A 15,481-nucleotide genomic window follows, 5' to 3' on the forward strand; every position below is an offset into this window, starting at 1 on the left:
TTTGATTTTTTGGGAGGGGAAAAGGAGAGAAACCTGGCGGAGATCTGAACGCCATTGAGTGGATGTTTCTGTTTTCCCAGTATTTACACAAACTGAAATAAAGACAATCGCCCACCTTCTCGGAGCACCACTCGCTCGTACGCTGGGAAGCGCGTGGCCAGTGTCTGACTGCTCAGGTTTTCTCTGCTCTTCCTCAGGTCCTTCCTCTTCAAAGAACGTTGGCCTCGTAACCGCCAGAAGTCCGCTCGATCGCCCGCAGCAGCTTTATGAGAGCTCTGGACACTGGCCATCTGCTCCGCTCTGACGGGGAGGACAAATGCAACTGTCACTAATCCATTGATTGTTCACGGCTAACCGTGGTCCGTACAGATCACGGATCGACAACGATCCGTTACACCACGAATTAAGACCATAAACTCATGTTTACAATGTTTACTGAGCTAATGAATCAAGAGATTTCTCATAGACTTCTATACAATCAGACTTCTTTTTGCATCCAGAGGAGTCGCCCCCTGATGGTCAGTTGAGAGAATGCAAGTTTAGAGTACTTCCACATTGACTTCACTCTTTAGAACTCGAGGTTGCCGCCTGGTCAGCCATGTCCTTTTCTTGGCGATGTGTTCCCTACCTCTTGCCCAATGTAAGCTAGGATCGGCTAGGACGTCGTTGATTGTGGAGAACTTGGTGTCATGTCTTTTAGATGAATGCTGTGGACATAAACTCTACTTACTAAGCTATTAACTGAACACATTCTGGGCATTTTACAGTACACACTGATCAGAGTGAATGTGTGGTGTAATTAAAACAGACAAGACTCATACCGAAGCATACCAATGGGACATGGGTCGCCTCATGCCAGTGATTTACTCAGCCTCTGGGCTCCGGACCTGTAATCACAGCAACCCTCCCGGGACCGTTAGAGTAATGGTGCTGCAGTGCAGCAGTGCTGTGCACCTTTCTACCCAATTTTGTGCCATTGATAGAAGGCGTGTTACTGAGAGAGATTCAGAGGACACTGTTCAGCTCCACTCTTTGTGGATTTGTGTTATACATGCATACATGTAGTATCTTCATATGATTGAGGTTCTTTATGCAAGGAGCTGAGCACTGTGACAGTAACTTTCGTTTCTATTTGGTTTGCTACTATTTAAAAGGTGCAATGTGTAAGGTCTGCTCAGGATTCTAGTAAAAAACATCATCAACAGAATGTGAAGGGGTTGCAGTGATCCAGGGTCCGTGTACGTTTTGAGAGTTCGTTAGTTTTATTAAATCCTAAGGAGGAGAAATGAGAAAAGACTTGTGCATTCCCAGTTAGCAGTTAGCCGTCAGCTTGATTTCAGCCAGCGTAAACCACAGCGCCGGGGGTCTGATCCCGGACCGCCACGACTCCACGCTAGAGCGGCAGACTTTCTGTTGCTGCGATTAGAAAAGGTTAGACCCAGAGCTCCAGCCCGCCGGGAATCCTGGCGTTGTGGTTTACTTGCTGAAGGAAAGTTTCTGCAGCTCTGCTAACTGAAGGATCCTTCTCCGGAGCGACCCACTCTACTCCAGGTAGTGTCTGGCAGCGGGAAGGAAAAAACACAAATACGAGGCTTTTCCTGCCACTTTGGCTTTAGTCCAACAAACTATCACAGAGTACGTGGACCAAACAGACTGTGGTTCGTGTCACAGTAAACACACTAACGTAAACTCTAGGCCGACACCACACGTGAAGATTATAAGATAAACGTGTTATTTTGACCGGCTCAGAGTTTCAGCAGTCCGATACCGTCGGCCCGGAGGCTTTAAAACCCACCATGACCTCATGCTGGGCTGACGATGATGGTGGCCGGCTGCGGCTCAGTGAAAGAGCAGGTCGTCTTCCAATCGGAAGATGGGTTCGATCCCCGGCCCCTCCAGCCGACGTGACAAGCATTTTCTTTGAAGCATAGTGAGGCCTTTTCTGCCTTCAGAGTTTTTGTGGGACCGACTGAAGGCCTACCTGCTCTTGTTGGGGATGATGCCCTTCTCCAGCAGCTGCTTGTCTTTGCCAACACGGATCGCCAGCCAGTTGCCGAGCTTGCCGTCGTAAAGGGTGTCCACCACCTTGAAGATGTCCCCCCGGCTGAAGGCCAGGCACTGAGTGGTCTCTTTCTCATACTCAAAGTGGGTCCGGATGAAAAAGGAGTCTCCGCGCCCGGATACCAAGATGTCATTGTAGACTAGAGAAAGCAAAAAAGAGAAGGGGGTGTTAAAAGGAAGGAGAGAAAGCTGGATGTAAGAGCAGAGGAGAGCAGGGCAGCAATAGAGGAGCAACATGTTAGAATGAGGCTCAGAGAAAGTGAGGACCACGAGACTTCTCAAACGTCCTCCGAGTTCAAGTGAACACCACCTGTACTTTTTGTGCTAATTTAATTTCTTCAGTTAATAAATAAACCTTTTACTATCCACCCGCCTAAACTAAATAAACTGAGTATATTAGACCCTTGTGATGAATTTGAATATATATTTATGTAATATGAATTCCACTGTTGTACTGACAGAATGCTTTGAAGGTAGAGACACCATATTGTTAAAGTGTCACACTTATGAACCAGTGTTAATCTAATACTGATGCCTCTATGACCTACATAAGTAAACAGAACTATCAGCGGATGGACTGGCTATTTCTATTTGTTTTGTTTTTTTCATGCCTGAGGCACTACCACCTTTGTCCACAGGGACCGCCAGAATCAACACGAAATGAAAGTTCCTCGTAGTAGTTGCTTTGATGGAAAATTGAGTGTCTCCTTTGGTTGTTGAGGGGATGCACCCAAAACTCCTGTCTGTAGGCTACAGCACAACAAAGTAGGAAATAAAGACAATCAACACAATTAAAATAGAATTTCACTGATAAGTTAACCCTGAAGTTGCATTCATTATGTCTGCGTACTGAAAATCTATTTTTATTTGATGGCATTAGGCTTTCGCCCCCTCAAAAAATGACAACAGCAAAGCCCTTAGTCCCTAAAACGATAGAATTCCAGAGCACAGGCTTCGTGACATAGACCATGTCTCTTTGATATGGACTTTTATTTGTGATAATAATAAAATCTTATTTTTTGTATACTTCACAAATGAATGGAAATGGAAGCCTTGGGCTCAGAGGAGCTAGCACGTGGACCTTTGAGCTCGGAATACTTTGTTACACGCGGTGTTCTTCAAAGGTCAAGGATGAACCTCCCTGCACAAATCTCCAGTCTCATTTGCACAATCAAAACGAAATGCACACACTTGTCTGACTTGCATGGAAATAAACTCCACGGCCTGCTCCAGGCTCCAGCGCGGCTCCCTGATTTGATGTGCGTGGTCCGACAAAGCACTGACCCAAAAGGACCAACAGAGGAGGCAACAGTCACACTGACTACGATCCACTGCTGCCAAGGCTGGCTGGCTGCACACACACTGTAGACTCAGCTGCAGCATATATTCAGTCTACTTCTATCTCACACTGATAACATACATAAAACAAAGGGTTCCCCGAGCATAACCTCCTTCTAGTTTAAGTACACCTCCCAGTTTTAAACACGTTATGCAGCCTTTTCCCTGGGCTTTCTGCTGTGGCCTTGTGGATAGGCCGGTGTGTGTGTGTGTGTGTGTGGGTGCTAACACAATTACACCACACCAAATTCTGTTCTGAAATTGAACAATTTAAAATTTCTTCAAACATTGAACAGTCACTTTTCGAAATTGAACCACTCTTCACGTCGGCATAAATTAGATCCACCACACAGCACGGATTTAAAAAGAACAAATGTCACTTTTAAAGCTGTTTTTTTCCATTACAGATTTCATTAAAGCATTATGACTGGTGTGTTAAAAATACAGATTTTCACTCTTACCTGTGGTGCTATTTAACATTCTCGATTAAATGGCACTACAGGTATTTTGAATGCATTTTTGATTGTGGTGCATTGCAAAGCCAAATTGCCTCCTAAGCCACCATATGACCGGTTGCTGACGAGCAATTTAAAAGGCCATTTATTTTTAAAGTGGTCTGGCGCAGTGAAACGCACTGGGGCCACACATGACTTCCAGCAAACTTCACAGAGAACAACGAGGACAAAACAGCATCACTGATCAGTTTGAACCGAATATTCTCTGGTTTAGCTCATCGAACAGCACAAAAACACAGAATCCGTTAGCGTGTTAGCGTGCCGTTCTCTACCGTACGTTTGTAGCCGGTACTGACAGCGTGATACTCACTTCACTCGTTCATCTGACTTGAGCAGCTTAGATAACATGCACTCGACTGTCCTGCTGTGATTACAGACATGTGAACTAACAAACGACACTTATTCACAGGATGAATATTGGGGAAAGAATGGAGTAGACATTTGTTCATTTTGGCATTAAAAAACAATATATTCTTTTGGCCCCATTGTACCGTTTTAGGGGACACACTGATGCGTTGCTGTGCTATTCTCAACGTTTTAACAATCGTCAGCAACAAACAAGCATTTTGGCAAACAGTCTTAAGTTAAACCTCATTTTTTACACACAAAAAAAACAGCTGAACTTATTTATTGTAATTCCATCACCAAGTCCTTTGAAACTACTCAGTTTTTTTGTTTGTTTTGAGAGCGAAAAAAACAAATCTTATCTTTTATGTTATCGTCGTACCAATGTCTTGCTGCAAAAGCTAATTGCCCTTCGGGGACAAATAAAGCAAGATGTCAGCAATATGGTGATATTCTCTGTATGTATTTGTTGATGTTTGACAAAGGTTTTAACCTGAGCCAGGCCAAACAACAGTGACAGCAATCATATCACATCCATACAGGGTTAGTAGAATAGGCTGTGAACAATGTATAGTTCTGTTTATAACGCACTGGTATCAGATCGCCAATCTGTTTCTGCCAAGTTCAGATATCGGAATGGAGGAAGTAAAATGGTGTCGGAACAAAAGGTGCGACAAAAATACACTTAACGTACACGACATCAACTAGTTTGTGTGGCGCCACCCTTTTTAATCTGACATTACATTATAACTCAACTGGGTTTGAAGTTATAAAGATGTATCTTGCAGAACGATTGCACACACATCTGACTGTGCTAGTGAGGTCCTGGTGTGGATTGTATCTGACATGAAAATCATTCAAAATACAATTGCCCCCCTGACCTCTCATTTGGTTGTTTCTTCATGTGAGGACATGAACTCTCTCTGATGCCCTTAAATGTCCTCTCAACAGTGCTGCACAGTGAAGAGTCCGTTTTCTTGTCATGTCAGGGCTCCGCCTCACTGTGCGATGTGTTTTTGCTTCATAAATAGATTTCTCCAATAAAAAAAGCCCCTTTTTTTCCAGAGCCACGCGCTGAAGGGGGCCAATGTGCTGATTGCATAACCCAGTTGGAGGCGTGTGCCCATGTGTGTCACAGTTGGCTGAACCAAAACTAGCCTGATCTGGTCTAAAAGCCTTGAGGGACCAAGCTGGTATCTCCATCATTAAATGGAAACATCCCAGAGAGAGAGACCGAGAGACAGAGAGAGTGGTGCATTGTGGGAAAGTACACTGTGTTTTGGGATACTCCACATGTCGCTGACAAGCCTACAACCGAGTCACTTAAAATTGCTCAGAACAACACCTTCCATTGTTAACAAGCATTACTCAAACAGGAGGAAGTGGAGCATTTGTTGGGGACTATTTCCAGCGGCGGATTAATCCACGTTTGGTGCTCTTGTGAGTATTTCCCACAGCAGGGCGGTTTACATGAGATTCAGTCAAAATAAACTACAGTGTGTGTGTGTGTGTTTATTGTAGGTATAGCTATACTTACCAGTGGATGGGTTAACATTGTTAAAAATAAACAGTTCGTCCTGAGGGTGGTACTAGAGAAGAACTACAACGCTGTGTTCACACCAAACACAGAGCAAATTGTGTGATCTTTTGTGTATTCGTGTCACTTGTGCCAGATGCGCCAGAGGTGGGAGGGGCTTACCAACAGATAGGTTCAGAGAACTTTGACAGCAACAACGCTTCTTTCCACCATTAACCATGGCTAAAACAACCACTATTGCTGCTTTGCCCTGCTGTGGAAGTCCCAGAAACAGGGGAAACCGTCTGCGTTAATAAAACAATCCGGAGGCACATAGTCACTGTATCTAGCGAGCCACATGTCTGCTGAATCAATCTGGTTCACTAAAGAAGGTATGAACCCAAAATAATCCGATTTAATTGCAAAAAAACGAATCAAAATGATGCCAGAATTATTACATAATGTTAATAATTGGAGGCATTAACATGCTCAGTCAACAATCCTCAAAATGATTAAGTTTTGTAATAAGGAATTTGGATATTTTGGACCAAAGAGGTAGAAGAAGAAAGCTTCTAGGGGGCTGAAAATAAGGACGGTTCATCTCCTGAGGAGCATGAATGTGCTCATTAAATATCATGACATGTCATCATAATCTGCCCCACAGACTGTGTATGTGTCTTGTATGAAATAGATGGCCTGTTTTAGCTTTTATAGATAAAGACAAGTTGTATACATACAGTATATATGCGTGATAAATGGAACAGTGGCTGTGCGTCTGTGGTGGGAATGTGTTACCATCAGGTTTGCTCTGTGCCAGGATGGTGACCACTTCCCCTTTAGGGATCCCCAATAGGAAGAGCACCGCTTCCTCTCTCACTACACCTTGGAAGTCCACATTGTTCACCTTCAAGACACAAACAAAGTGCACAATGATTAAGACCATTTGCTTCTCAAACAACAACATTCACACTTTTCCATCAGTGTGATTTGCACTATGGCTTCTCTGAGCTTCTTGTCATTTCTGGTTACCTTTAGGATCTGATCTCCGATGCGCAGGCCCTCTTCCTCAGCAGGACTGCCCTCTTGAACACTCGCGATGAAGATGCCAGCATCGTTTCCTCCTGCTAGCCTCAGCCCGACGCTGTCCCCCTTCTGGAAATTCACCATCACTGTGTTCGGCCTGCAGGAGGGACACCGCACACGCTGCCGTTAACAACATGGTCAGAGACAAAGCAGCGTGACCGAGTAAGTTATTAACAACTTACAGAAGTTTTGCGTGCTTTGCACGTCCTCTTCCCCTCCCTCTTTCACTCTGTCTCTCTAGCAAACACGCACGCAGCAGCTTTGTCCTCAGTCTCTGTCCATGTCTCCGTGTCTCCGTCCTCAGTCCTGACAATTGTGCCGCTATAATGCATAAAGTTGTCGGCTTTGCAGGTCTGACGGTTGATTGACGGATATTTTTGTGGGTTGGGCAGTGCAGATTGGGCAGGTGCAATTATTGGAGTAAATACGGAATGTCCTCCACGCACCAGAAAATGGCCAATTTGCTTGTAAATGCAATCTTCATTTCATCTTTTTCCAGCCAAATTAAATTGTTTACAGGATATTCATCTTTGTTTCTTCATAATGCATGATTTAGTGGGATACCTTCGTATTACGGCGCATCATTTTTTGTATTCATCGAATGCTGGATGAGAGCAGCCTGCACAAATAGATGTACTGTGATGCGTCAGTGCTTTAGTATTTCTTTGCGTCCCTGGCACACACCAGTGAGTTCTTGCAGCACTCATCAGCAGCTCGTGGTCAGGCTCAAGCCAAATCATCATTGGAGCAAATGTTCTCAGTGCCCAGAGACATGTAGTACATTTTTACTTGATTCAAAATAAAATATAATTGGGGGGGGGGGGGGGGGGGGGCAACACAGTAAAAAGATAAGTGTGAAGAGAGAAAAAGAAAAAGTCACCCATATAATTTTTCGTCTTCAGGACTTGGTCGGAGGAGAATCTTGGGCGTGGTTGTTACAGCGGCTGTAGATGAGAGTATTGTTAACAACCTCCATGTTTACAACAGCAAACAACATGTTATGTTAAGTATTGACTGTCGATGACTCATTTTATTCCTATTTATTTAGTTTCAAATCTGTGCTGCAGGACGGTGCATTCGGGCCATTGTAGTTGAAAAGCACATCACGGAGCCTGGGGAGGGGGCAATATCCTGAGAAAAAGAATCGGAATTTCTGAGAATAAAGTGGTAAATTTGCGAGAGAAAACTCGCAAAATCAAATGCACCACTTCAATCTCGGAAATTCAGAATTCTTTCTCGGAATATTACCCCCCTCCCCAGCTCTGTAATTTATGTGTTTTTTACCAACAATGGCCATAAAAAGCAGTCAGAAGGCTGAGAAGTTTGTTTGCCATATCCAAGTTTCGAAGATGACAATATGTCAGATGTTGTGTTTACAGCTCGTTTCCAAGTGACCAAACAATTGTGAGTGAATACCTGGAGGCTCCTCAATGTGCGGCGTGTCTTTGCTCAGCTCAGCTGAGGCCTGGGGGTCTTCAGGTACTCTGAATGGGGAGGCCATGGCTGACATCTTGGCTGTCCTCATGGGCTCCTCCCTGCTTCACACACACACACACACACACACACACACACACACACACACACACACACACACACACACAGAGCGAGAGACAGGATGAGAGGCTGTAAATGTGTAACAGCAACTGATTAAAACCTTAAAGAATATGCTGAATAAGCTTGCGTACTGTAGGAGGGGGACACGATTACAGTAAGACCTCACATACATTTTAAGGAAACAACAATAGGAAACAACAGGACACCTCACAGAGGAACGAGTCAGCATTTTTAAGCTTGGTTCATTTGTCTTGAAGTCAATGGGTTCTTTGGTTAGAAGACTGAAATAAGGTCTGTGGTGAGCACAAGCTTAAGAGACTTTTAAGTTTTGTTCTAAGACATAAAATACATCAGTAAATACCTTATACCGTCTCAAAAAGGTGGCTGCTAACGGGTGGCTCAATGAGACGACATAACGCCATCACACGGACTAGTCCGCTGTCGTGGGGGTGACGTGATGTCATGCTAGCCGTGGTGTGGTTGGTTTCATAGCCTCACTTTAGCTTCTTACGATGTTCACAAGTCGACATCACCAGACTGGAGGTCAGTTGTGACAGGTTTTGAGACTCATCCATCCAAGCTTCCATCCATCCTACCTGGGGTTGTCTCTTTCGTTAGACGAGTGGGAGGACAGGTCAGACTGGCGGGACCTCCTCTCCTCTGGGGGAGAATAGGAATGGTATGACTCCATCTCTGATACGTCTGACGGACGGACAAGACAGACAGACATCTTAGTTAGACACACACAGACTTCTTTCAAGTGAAGTCCCCCTGTCCAGACCCCACCACCACCACCAGCAGCACCACCACCACCACCAGCAGCACCACCACCAGCAGCACCACCACCACCAGCAGCACCACCACCACCACCACCAGCAGCACCACCAGCAGCACCACCACCACCACCACCAGCAGCACCACCACCAGCACCACCACCACCACCAGCAGCACCACCAGCACCACCACCAGCAGCAGCTGAAGAACATGGTTGCCTCAGGAAGCCCCGATACCAGCTAATGTCGCCCGAGGACACTATTAGAGTTGTCAGTCAAAATGATGAGGACAAACTCCAGCGCCACAGCTCAGTTCTCAGAATGAAAGCAGCTATCACTCCAACACATTGAATTCATCGGCCCGAAATAATCAGAACAGTATTATTGTTCAGATTTGTGTAAAAACACCAAATGTTTTTAGATTACTTTCCAGGCAGCCATGGGTTTCCATTAGTGCACCTCGACATTGTGTATATATGATGATTAGCAATGGTTCGATGGTTGTTGTATTGTAATAACAGAGGGCCCACAATTGTGATTAAAGCAGCTCGGGCCTCGTGGGAGAATCCATACTGCCTTTAATCCCAAAACAAGCTGGTCCAAAGTGCTTACACACAGGCCTGCTCTTCACAGAGAGCGCCTGGCTTTCATTCTGTCCCTCCTGTGAGTTCTTTTCTTTCTTTTTCTTTTGCATTTGAAGTGAACATGGGTGGCAGAGGCTTTGATTTGGCTGCTTTTATCCGTCAGAGCACTCAGCACAGCGCTCTGAAGAGAGGGAGGGAGGGAGGGAGGGAGGCGATGGAAGCTTCAACAGAAGCCATGAAAAAAACCCAGATACAGAACAACAACATTTGAGGTGTGAGAGGACAAGCAAGGGAACCACATTAAAAGAGCCCATTAAAAAATAAAAGTGGCATAAATCTGTCCCTCTGAAAACAATAGGCCATGATAAAGAGAGAGAGAGAGAGAGAGAGAGAGAGAGAGAGTCTAGTATGTGTTCATTCGTTTGATTAGGGTTAGAGAGACATTCTGCATAATCAGAGGTGACGGAGTTCAAAAGGCGAGAATGAAACATTGAAATGGAAGCGAGATATGTTGAAGACAGAGGATAAGAGAGACAGACGAGGAGAAGATGTGACCTTTTATCGGCCAAATGTGTCAGAAACAACATCCATCATTTATGTCACAACAACAACACATTGTGTTGAAAGACTCAAAGAACCAGTCAGTACTGAGTTTCTTTCTCTCCGTCTGCCCTCTAGAGGCGGGGCATAAGGGATGGCTCTATGGGCCGGTGTGTGTATCTGTGGGTCCATCACTCCACAGCAGCATATCAGGACCAATTGGGTATTCCTGGTCGCCACAGCATCAGCTGTCATGTTTTTTTGACGACCTCCGAAGACAAATAAATAATTTCATCACCTTTTAAATGATATAATTAGATTACAAAAGGCACTCAAAGTGCGTCTCCGCCACAGTTCTGATGCATTGCACATGCGGCTCATATAAATCAGCCAGATTTACCACGTGGTGCTTTGTTCAATATGCCTGTGTTTCTGAAGGGGTCCAGCACCAAAGAAAAGGTCAAGAACCACTGTTATCCCAAATCACTAGGAATTGCACAGAGCTCTATATGAGATATACATTGTTGGCAACACTTAAGCATGCGTGTGCCATTTGTTGAAACCTTATATTATGGGTTGTGTATAGTTTATGTTTTGTGATCGTTTGCACATGTGTGTGCATGAGAGCGTCCATGAGTGAGTAAGTTTGTGATGTGAACAGCTCTATGTCTGTCCACAGCTAATCTCGCATTCTGCATAATATTTTGGGTTGAGAGTTACGGCTGCATACTCGAGGTTTAGCACACTTTCCCAAAACACACTTTTATCGCTTTTTTATACTGCCATTTACTACCTGCAGCATCCTCACTCACTGCTCTTCATCACTGGCTGGTAGGGGCGGCGAGTTAAAACACAGCCGAGTGCGTCTCCATCCCTCTGCGCTCACAGTGGGAGGAGAGGGGAACACTTTGTGGCGTGTCTTGCTAACAGCTAAGAAACTACATTTTTAACAAGATCGTATTTATAATGTCCTGTACAACGACTTTGAGCCAATTGCCTGCCTACAGCGCCGCTTGTTCTGAGTTTAAATGAAGAGTGTTTTGCGATGCTTTACAGCCCGCTGGTTGCGTACATCACTGGTTGTTTGTTGGCCACTTTTATCATTTTACGCGGTGTGTTTGGCTAACGGCACCACCTGTACACACACGTAGAGGGTCAGCAAATTGTGGGTTGTATTCATTCAGTCACACTATACAGCGGTGGTCGTTGCAGACACAGCAGGCGGAGATCTGCACTCTACTGAGCACACCTTTCTAGTTCAGCATGTCTTCCTCTTTCCTATTTTAATTTAAAGCAACATCCATTTTAAATTATAACTATGCAGTATATGTATACTTACAATATTTACAATCGTTATCAGAGGATGAACCTCTTTCGATAAATAACAAAAATAAACAGTTTAACATCGACACACTTCATAAGGGCTCTGCCTCCTCCCCAAAACACACCAACACAACATGAAAATAATAAACAAATGATTCAACTGACAATTATGGTGAATACAATCCAAAACAAGTAGATTTAAGATATATAAGCAGAGACTGATGAGTATGATCCGAGTACGTTAGGCAAATGTAATTAATATCTCATATATGTGTATATATATATATAAATACATTTCTCCAATGTAATTCACTTTTTTACTGCGATCAAGACTTACATCTTCTTTAACACAAGAAATACCAATTACTGAATGAATACCGATTGCTGTGAGTACGTTCATGCTCCTCAGAGGATGAACCCTTTTCATTTGAATGACTCCACGACCTTTCCTTGAGCACCAAGCTAGCGAAGGCTAAGCGTAATCCTCAATAAGGTGTTTGTTACATTTGACACTTCCATATTGTGCTGGTGGAGCTTCACAATTGTAATCTTGTTTTACGTTTTCATCCATGGTCAGAGCAGCACAAACAGCTTATCTGTACTTTTGTTAGGGCGAAGGCTTAAAAGCTTAGACGCCAAGCGATTGAAGTCCATTTCACAGAGACCACTGAGCGACTGCTCGGACCAAGCTTTAGTGGTTAGTCAGCGTTGTGTTGAGTGCAGAGGTGCATCGGTGTATTAAAAGGTGAACTCAGACTCTTTATCTCCTGCAGACATCCGGACTCTTAACTACCAGCCCCCCCCCCCCCCCCCCCACACACACACACACACACACACGCACAGTAAGCTGCTCACTAGGCCTACTCCCTGCGTTATCAATCTATGTGGTGACTGCTCACCATATTTATTTGATTCACAACAGAGTTACTTCACTAAGCTGGTTTTGGTTTGTATATATGTGCCGTGTTAATATGTGCTGTCTCTCAGAACATTATTCCTCGTCTCCCTATACTGTGGTTGGATCCAATTGTCTTAAAAATGTTAGGCTCCACGTGTCTGTTTTGACCCTTCTTTGTTCGTAGCACTTTTTCCAAGCAAGCAGCGCTGCACACAGACGCTAACAGGCTCAGCCAGCGGCAGCGTCTGCCCGGACTATCCCGGCTCCATGTGTGGGCCATCAGTGAAGTGAACCCGTCAGTGAGCCATGCGAGCGTGTTATGAGGATGACGACGTGTGAAATGGAAAGGCAGCGAGAGACAACAGCGATGGCGACGAGAGTTCAGACGTGCCACCCGGACAGACGGCGAGTTGCTACGCTGTTAAGACAAATCATGAATATGTTATTACACGGAAAGATCAACGAGCATCTTACCCACTTATGAGCCACGCTTTTGTCATGCAACACTGTGTTCACAAAAATAAATCATCACCCATATTCAGACAGTGTCATCACCCATATTCAGACAGTGTCATCAAATAACACACATTCCTCTGAAGGCAGCTCACGGCCTTCTTCCTCCGGCATTATTCCACCTCTACACTTAATGAACCACACAATTCAATGTACATTGTGATTAAAACGTGTTTATTTATTCAGGAAAATTAATCAGGTATTAAAATAATGCTTAGAAGATTTAGAGCAGTATAAAGAGAAGTGCAAAAAGGTTGTGAAGGCTTTACAACTTTAGTCAGGTTGCGTCACAGCCGTTTTACAGCTTAGAGAAAGGCAACAGTGTTACACATGCTGTGTGTCTTGGGTGGTCCTTCATCTAAAAGTATGACATTTTATCTGGAAGAGAAAACACAGACAGAGATTTCACTTTTGAGCCATTACAGGGATCGCTTCTGCTGGTCAAGATGAGCACTTTCAAAAGTCAATACGATCAGTTCAGTTTTCTAAAAACGGGGCCGGAGGTCAGAGCCCCGGGCCCACAGTGAGGTCCTGGTTACAGCCTGACCTGCTGGTGTCCTCTCTCTCCTCTTACAGTGATAGTAATGCACAGCAGCTGAGCAGCTGCGAGCAGAAACTCAAGACCGCTTCGTTTCAGACGGTATTTTTAGCCGCTTGAATGCCGTGATGTTTTCAACCTTTGTCAGCGTGTACGTAAACGAGATCGGATGTGAACGTCTCCGGGCATTGAAATAATGCCAATGGACACTTTTCTGTAATTATTCATCTTTCTATTTATTATACAGTGTTTTGTATGGAGGCTCAAGTGTGTCACATGGAATAATTATTAACATTTCCATTGGTTGATTCAAATGTATTAAACATGTCTTTAAAACATTCATTTGTGTCGCAATGATGTAATTAAAAATAAGAGGGTAATAAATAACGAAATTCAAACCAACTACTAACTATTTCTACTTCATTATTTTAGTCTATGCATTTATTGTCAATAAATAAATGAATGGGCCTTGGACACATTAAAGTGTCTTCAGAGAAATTGGACTACATTGGTGTCGGGACTTTTTTAAAGTATTCTTTCAATGCGTTTCTACATTCTTGACTAATAGACTCTTTTAGTGCCGATGTAAGTTACACATCAAGAATGTCATCTTGTATAAGTTTGAGATGACAAACTGTGATTCGAGGCTCAAGCGAACTACAATATCGGCAAAGCATTTTAAAGGTGGAGATGAAAATGCTGCTATTAGTGTAGTTTAGCTTAGCCTAACCGTAGCCTGTACGGCTGCAGCGGTGAGCTCATTGCTAACGCAGAAAGCTAAAACATCAAGAGAGAAAGTGAGAAAATGTTGCGAATAGTTTAGCAGCCAAAGGCTCACAGCTTCGGTTAGCAAACAGCTGAACTATAAGCAACAGTTTCTCTCCATCTCTGAAACACGGACTCGCTTGCTGATTGCACAGTTGGCTTCTCTACATGGTTAGATGCCTGAAATGAGGTCTGTGGTAGAATTCATTGTTATTTCAACCGTCGTAATTAAAGCAAGGGTTGGTGATGGTCAGAAACTTGGTAAAAAGTATGCCTAGATGTCTGACACGCTGAGGCCTCTGTAGGTCTCGGATCATGGCAATGGTACAAGCATAAGGAGAATCATTTGATGCAACCCCCTCCAACCCCCCTCCCAACAAACATCCCTGTGGTTTAACACTAACCATGTCGGTCAGGCCACACGTCCGGTGACTCACCGTCGTTGTCGGAGTCGGAGTCTGCGAGGGGGGGGATGCGGACGAGGATGTGACGGTGGTCCCTCTGGACTACCAGCTCGCAGCTTCCCTCTCGACTTCTCTATCAGCTTCCCGGCATCGTGCAGAGAGAGGTTCTCCGTCACCGTCCCATTGATCTGCATCACGTGCATACACACACACACATACACATACACAGTGTAGACAGTCAGAGGCTGCATGAAGGATTAAGGAGCCAGTTGGCCTGCTTCGGAAACCTTGGGGAACTTTGCTTCTTTTACCTTCATGTTAGATGCTGTTTTTAAAATATTTTAAATTTTTTGTTTCTCATCTCGTATTGCCATTGTTGTCAGGTGGACATTTGCCGGCGGGTGAGTGGGGGGAGCTCTAGGCTCTAGGTGTTGAGGCTTGTTCCACACTGACCGACCGTGCCAGTGTGTGTGTGTGTGTGTGTGTGTGTGTGTGTGTGTGCGCGCGCGGGTACATTATGCCATAACATAAACGCTAACGTTTGAATGAATGCGATCAATAGAATTAAAAGGTTGACCTTCACCCTCTGAGACCTGCGGGATTGGCCAGCCATGTCATGCTAGCTTGTCGGGAAGGAGCTAATGCTACCAAAGTTAGGCTAAATTTTGGCGAGGTAAAACCGCATGCCAATTTTCTTAGGGGACATCTCACCTCAACTTCATGAAAGTGAA

At 44.4% G+C, this 15,481-nt stretch overlaps 1 pseudogene across 1 annotated transcript in view; it reads right to left on the bottom strand.

Moving 5' to 3' along the window:
• Positions 1–15,481, bottom strand: part of LOC306778322 (tight junction protein 2-like) — a 67,083-nt pseudogene that overhangs the window by 20,480 nt on the left and 31,122 nt on the right. Inside the window, exons 6-13 of the transcript XR_013773159.1 lie at positions 14,784–14,938; positions 9,009–9,114; positions 8,275–8,393; positions 7,739–7,802; positions 6,805–6,955; positions 6,571–6,679; positions 1,982–2,201; positions 116–300 (exon numbers count right to left, since the gene is read on the bottom strand). The product of XR_013773159.1 is annotated as a tight junction protein 2-like (transcript). The remainder of the gene's footprint in view (positions 1–115; positions 301–1,981; positions 2,202–6,570; positions 6,680–6,804; positions 6,956–7,738; positions 7,803–8,274; positions 8,394–9,008; positions 9,115–14,783; positions 14,939–15,481) is intronic.

The sequence above is a fragment of the Melanostigma gelatinosum genome (assembly GCF_949748355.1).
Source record: "Melanostigma gelatinosum genome assembly, chromosome: 6".
NCBI classification, from domain to species: Eukaryota; Metazoa; Chordata; class Actinopteri; order Perciformes; family Zoarcidae; genus Melanostigma; species Melanostigma gelatinosum.